This window comes from Amblyraja radiata, unplaced genomic scaffold (assembly GCF_010909765.2).
Source record: "Amblyraja radiata isolate CabotCenter1 unplaced genomic scaffold, sAmbRad1.1.pri S117, whole genome shotgun sequence".
Taxonomy (NCBI): domain Eukaryota; kingdom Metazoa; phylum Chordata; class Chondrichthyes; order Rajiformes; family Rajidae; genus Amblyraja; species Amblyraja radiata.
This window is the reverse complement of record NW_022630103.1, coordinates 790,124-797,085: the sequence shown is the minus strand read 5'-3', so window position 1 is coordinate 797,085 and position 6,962 is coordinate 790,124.

Genomic DNA, 6,962 nt, shown 5'->3' with positions numbered 1-6,962 from the left:
CTTAAATAATTTTAATGATAATTAGTGAAAGGCACATGTAAGCTTCAGGATAGTAAATATCTGCTTCTAATAACCTAACAGCATTTGTGTAAGGGGAGAGGCTGCGTTCCTTTAACTTTTACCAGTAATGAAAGAAAGATTGAAGCTGCTAATGCTATAAGTAAATAAAATAGATAATTTGAAAAACAACCATTGAAAATACACTAACTGGCTAGCCATGTGTTTAGTTTAGTTCAGCGACATAGTTGTGAGGCAGCAACTCTACCAGCTACATCACCAGTGCAGATTAGTAACTTGTTCCGCCCTCACGCATTTTTCCTAGGTTTGTTTTCAATGCCTGGATTTATGTTTAATTCCCCCCCTGTTTGCCCCCCCCCCCCCTCCCTCCCACTGACTTTAGGTTCAAATAAGAAAATGTCGTGGCTGCCAAATTATCGTTGTCCGATAGATCCATCACCAAACACACGGTGCTATCACCCATGGAGGGTTGCAGCTGTACTAATGCCCTGCCTCTCTTCGCCAGCTCTTAGACCAACACCTGCAGGTCGACACCTTGCCCTTTGTGGCTCGACGTCACAGCACAACCCTTGTTGAAGAACAACGTCTCCTCGTTCTGAATTTTAAATGTCCAGATGATGAATGACACCAAGGATGAGACGTAGCGACGCGCAGGGAATGGAGGGATGTGGGTTACGTACAGGCAGAGGAGATTAGTCTAACTTGGCATCAATAAACAACAGGTGCAGGAATAGGCCATTCGGCCGTTCGAGCCAGCATCGTATTTAGCACGGTCATCGTGGGCCGAATGGCCTGTTCCTGTGCTGTATTGTTCTACGAGGAATTACATTTTCATACCTCAGCCCTGATCCTCAGTTCGAAAGTCTTGACTCATCCCTGGATTACAATGTAAAGCATTGGAAACCTCAATGACCAGAAGGCACCGCTTCGAGGTGAAAGGGGCAAAGTTTAAAGGAGATGTGCGGGGCAAGTTGCCAGGGGGAGGTAGAGGAAGTTACGACAGTGGCGTTTAAAATGCGTTTGGGATATGCAGGCAATGGTGGAATATGGATCACTTGCAGGGAGAGGATTTGAATGTACCCTTATGTTCAGCATGACATTGTACTGGATTCTATGTCTTAATTGGGAGATGATAGAATTTTTTGTACACGCAAGCAGAGAGTGTTTATGAGCACGGACATCGAATCGTCATTCATAGAAATCAGCCCTCCCCTCGATTATCAGGCTTCTGAAGGTCCTTCCATAAACTAGAGTACTGTCCGGTTCACCTCTACCCCATTGCGGACATTGGACTTTGTCTGTGGAACTGATGCGCTTCAATGCTGAGAACTATATTTCTGCCCTCAAAACTATATTCTGCACTTCCCCTTTGCTCTACCTATTGTACTGTGTTTGACGTGACTGTAGTGTTATTTGGTCCGTTTGGATAGCATGCAGAACGAAGCATTTCACTGTACCTCGGTACATGTGACAAAAAAAAACCCTGAACCAGTTGGTGTGGATACATCCGAGAGCGGGATGGTGATACTAAAGATGTTTGAGGCAGGATTGGGTTCAGTACACACGTGTAAGGAAGAACTGCAGATGCTGGTTAAAATCGAAGGTAGATACAAAATGCTGGAGTAACTCAGCGGTGAGGCAGCATCTCTGGAGAGAAGGAATGGGTGATGTTCCGGGTCTCGACCCAGAGATGTTGCCTCACCCGCAGAGTTACTCCAGCGTTTTGTATCTACATTTGGGTTCATTACATCCAGCCACGATGAAGCGACGCAATGGGAAGACGTTGATGTGAACAGGAGGTGTGAAACACACGTTACGTTAGCCCTATTGTCCACATGGACATTCTCTTGTAAGATCTGATTTATCATTCAACAGCCAGATAAAAACATTTTTTCTTGCGACATATATTTGAATAAAATGATCATCCTATCGAGCTCATTGTCGAACTGCAGGGCATCAATCATCGAATAATCAATAATTACATATATTTACAGGAAAAGAGTGTGTTGATCATTTGTACTGGGAAAGCTGTTGTCCATGATTTAGCATGACGTCTCATTTTAAAACTAGGGATAATGGAGGCAAGCTGACAACAACGTTATAAAATGCATCGCTTTCAAAGACAATCTTTTGCCCTTCGCTCAACTGAACATTCTCAACAAGTTGTAGAAATAACGAACTGCAGATGCTGGTGTACACAAAAAAAGACACAACGTGCTGGAGTAACTCAGCAGGTCAGGCAGCATCTCTGGAGAACGTGGATAGGTGATGTTCGGGTCAGGATACTTCTTCAGACTGATTATGGTGGGTGGCGGTGGAGGGGGCGGATTAGAGGCAGGACAAAGCCTGTCTATGCTCCAAACTCTCTTCCAACTTTGTTCCCTCCACAACAATCAGACTGAAACATAGAAAAAAATAGGTGCGGGAGTAGGCCATTCGGCCCTTCGAGCCAGCACCGCTATTCAATATAATCATGGTTGATCATTCAAAATCAGTACCCCGTTCCCACTTTCTTCCTATATCCCTTGATTCCGCTCTATGATATTTGCTAAGAGCCATATCCAACTCTCTCTTGAATACGTCCAGTGAATTGGCCTCCACTGCCTTCCGTGGCAGAGAATGCCACAGATTCACAACTCCCTGGGTGAAAAAGGGTTTTCCTCATCTCAGTCCTAAACAGCCTACCCCTTATTCTTAAACTCTGAGCCCTGGTTCTGGACTCCCCCAACAAAGGGAAAAATTGTCCTGCATCTAGCCTGACCAATCCTTTAAGAATGTTATATATTTCTATAAGATCCATATAGGATCCTTGAAGAATGGTCCCAGCCCAAGACGTCACCTGCCCATGTTCTCCGGAGATGCTGTCTGACCCGCTGAGTTACTCCAGCACGTTGTGTCTTATGCTGTGCGCCAGTGTGGCATTTTAACATCCATTAATACGCGTCACTGTTCTGTACGTCTAAATCCGGAATATTGAGCCTGGAACCAGATATGTGGTTCTGTTTAGATTACGTTTTAGAATCCAGTTATGAGAATAGTAACGCCTATATTTCTGCAAATAGCTCTTGGCATTTCTTCCCAATGTTTCGTAATAGGAGCTCAGACGTAATGAGAATTAATTTTTTTTGGACAAATGTGGTGCCCCCTCCACCATCTGCAGAGAATGACAATTTTATCTCCGCTTTGTAATTCTTCCCAGAACAGGTGGCAGGTTTTAGAGAGGCAGAAACATAGCAATTCCACGCACTGCTTCTTTAGACTTTAGAGATAGAGCGTGGGATCCGGCCCTTCGGCCCATCGAGTCCATACCGACCAGCGATCATCCCATGCACTGGCCCTATCCTACACACTCGCGACAATTTACCGAAGTGAATAAAATAATGAGAGGATTAGATCGGGCGGATGCATGAAGTTTCTTGCCCAGAGTAGGTGAATCGACGACCAGAGGAAATAGGTTTAAGTGAAGGGGGAAAGTATTTAATAGGAATCTGAGGGGTATTGAGGTGGTTGAGGCAGGGACTATTCCAACATTTAAGAAACAGTTACGTAGGTTAATGGATAGGACAGGATTGGAGGGATATGGTCCAAACGTTATAGGATAACGAGGGATAAAATTGGTCCATTAGAGAGTCAGAGTGGCCAACTATCTGCAGAGCCAAAAGAGATGGGGGAGATATTGAACAGTTTCTTTTCTTCGGTATTCACCAAGGAGAAGGATATTGAATTATGTGAGGTAAGGGAAACAAGTAGAGTAGCTATGGAAACTATGAGGATCAAAGAAGAGGAAGTACTGACACTTTTGAGAAATATAAAAGTGGATAAGTCTCCAGGTCCGGACAGGATATTCCCTAGGACATTGAGGGAAGTTAGTGTAGAAATAGCAGGGGCTATGGCAGAAATATTTCAAATGTCATTAGAAACGGGAATAGTGCCGGAGGATTGGCGTACTGCGCATGTTGTTCCATTGTTTAAAAAGGGGTCTAAGAGTAAACCTAGCAATTATAGACCTATTAGTTTGACGTCAGTGGTGGGCAAATTAATGGAAAGAATACTTAGAGATAATATATATAAGCATCTGGATAAACAGGGTCTGATTAGGAACAGTCAACATGGATTTGTGACTGGAAGGTCATGTTTAACTAATCTTCTTGAATTTTTTGAAGATGTTACTCGGGAAATTGATGAGGGTAAAGCAGTGGATGTTGTGTATATGGACTTCAGTAAGGCCTTTGACAAGGTTCCTCATGGAAGGTTGGTTAAGAAGGTTCAATGGTTGGGTATTAATGGTGGAGTAGCAAGATGGATTCAACAGTGGCTGAATGGGAGATGCCAGAGAGTAATGGTGGATGGTTGTTTGTCAGGTTGGAGGCCAGTGACGAGTGGGGAGCCACAGGGATCTGTGTTGGGTCCACTGTTGTTTGTCATGTACATCAATGATCTGGACGATGGTGTGGTAAATTGGATTAGTAAGTATGCAGATGATACTAAGATAGGTGGGGTTGCGGGTAATGAAGAAGAGTTTCAAAGTCTACAGAGAGATTTATGCCAGTTGGAAGAGTGGGCTGAAAGATGGCAGATGGAGTTTAATGCTGATAAGTGTGAGGTGCTACATCTTGGCAGGACAAATCAAAATAGGACGTACATGGTAAATGGTAGGGAATTGAAGAATGTAGGTGAACAGAGGGATCTGGGAATAACTGTGCACAGTTCCATGAAAGTGGAATCTCATGTAGATAGGGTGGTAAAGAAAGCTTTTGGTGTGCTGGCCTTTATAAATCAGAGCATTGAGTATAGAAGTTGGGATGTAATGTTAAAATTGTACAAGGCATTGGTGAGGCCAATTCTGGAGTATGGTGTACAATTTTGGTCGCCTAATTATAGGAAGGATGTCAACAAAATAGAGAGAGTACAGAGGAGATTTACTAGAATGTTGCCTGGGTTTCAGCAACTAAGTTACAGAGAAAGGTTGAACAAGTTAGGGCTTTATTCTTTGGAGCGCAGAAGGTTAAGGGGGGACTTGATAGAGGTTTTTAAAATGATGAGAGGGATAGACAGAGTTGACGTGGAAAAGCTTTTCCCACTGAGAGTAGGGAAGATTCAAACAAGGGGACATGACTTGAGAATTAAGGGACTGAAGTTTAGGGGTAACATGAGGGGGAACTTCTTTACTCAGAGAGTGGTAGCTGTGTGGAATGAGCTTCCAGTGAAGGTGGTGGAGGCAGGTTCGTTTTTATCATTTAAAAATAAATTGGATAGTTATATGGATGGGAAAGGAATGGAGGGTTATGGTCTGAGCGCAGGTATATGGGACTAGGGGAGATTATGTGTTCGGCACGGACTAGAGGGGTCGAGATGGCCTGTTTCCGTGCTGTAATTGTTATATGGTTATGTTATATTATATGGTTAACGTGGGACTAGTGTAGCTGGGACATGTTGACCGGTGTGGGCACTAAATGTGAGTCACTCTATGACTATCCATGACTAAGCCAATCCATGTACAAACCTGTACGTGCTTGGAGTGTGGGACGAAACCGGAGCACCCGGGTAACGGGGAGAACGTACAAACTCCATACAGACAGCACCCGTAGTCAGGATCGAGCCGTTCACAATGTACAGATACATAATAAAGGGATAACATTTTAAACCTCAGCCTCAACCTATTTGTCGCGTACATCTCTTTTAAACTTGACACTACGCCCTCTAGTCTGTGACATTTCCACCCTGGGAAAATGGTTCTGACTGTCTGTAATTTCAGTCACAGCAGGTATACAATTTTTTGAGAGCCCAAGTTATTGTCAGGCGAGGCTGAGATGTTTGATTTGTTTCTGCTTGGTTTGTCTGCTTAGTTCTTTCTGGAGTTACCGCAGGGACGGTGTAGGATACTGCCTGGCAGTCAACTAAGGCTTTGGCATCCCCCTCAAACGTTCTGCAGAAACCAGTTTGTTCCAGATGTGGGGGGGGGGGGGGGGGGGGGGGGGGGGGGGGGGGGGGGGGGGTGATTAGCATGCGGATGTTTAGAATGAGCAGGGGCCACACAGAAAAATAGAGACATAGAAAATAGGAGCAGGAGTAGGCCCTTCGGCCCTTCGATCCTGCACCGCCATTCAATATGATCATGGCTGATCATCCAACTCAGTATCCCGTACCTGCCTTCTCTCCATACCCCCTGATCCCCTTAGCCAATGTAGCCAAAATATAGCCAATTATCTGGCCTCAACTACCTTCTGTGGCAGAGAGATGCAGAGATTCACCACTCTCGGTCCTACAAGACTTCTCCCTTATCCTTAAACTGTGACCCCTTGTTCTGGACTTCCGCAAAATCGGGAACAATCTTCCTGCATCCAGCCTGTCCAACTCCTTAATAATTGTGTAAGTTTCTATAAGATCCCCCCCCCCCCCTCAATCTTCTAAATACTAGCGAGTACAAGCCGAGTATATATGTGGTTTGTATGAGCTCCTTGTGATCTTATGGGTTTCCTTTAGGTACTCTGGATTCCACCCACATCCCAGAGACGTGTGGATCTGTAGGTTAGTTCACCCGCTTTAGCTTGCCCCTAGTGTGTAGGGAGTGGATGAGAAAGTGGGATAACACAGAATTAGTGTGTATGGGCGATCGATGTTCGGCGTGGGCTCGGTGGGCCGAAGGGCCTGTTTCCATAATGTATCTCTAAACTAAAAACCTCACCTGCTTGAACCAAACTACAGATCAACGAAATATCAACAAGAAGAAATTTGCTGCGAACTTCAAAAATATGTCAGGATGTTATCAACATAAACCTTCAATAGTGGGTTGAGAGTACACTTTCTGGTACATCGTGTTCTTTCCTGACCAATTAGTAGTGTGCTAGGCTACTGATTATTCCTCTCATGTCCTTGCTACATTGCGGATGATACACAAATCTATGTTGTGTGTTGCTTTGTGCCGTACATTATTGTCAGCATAA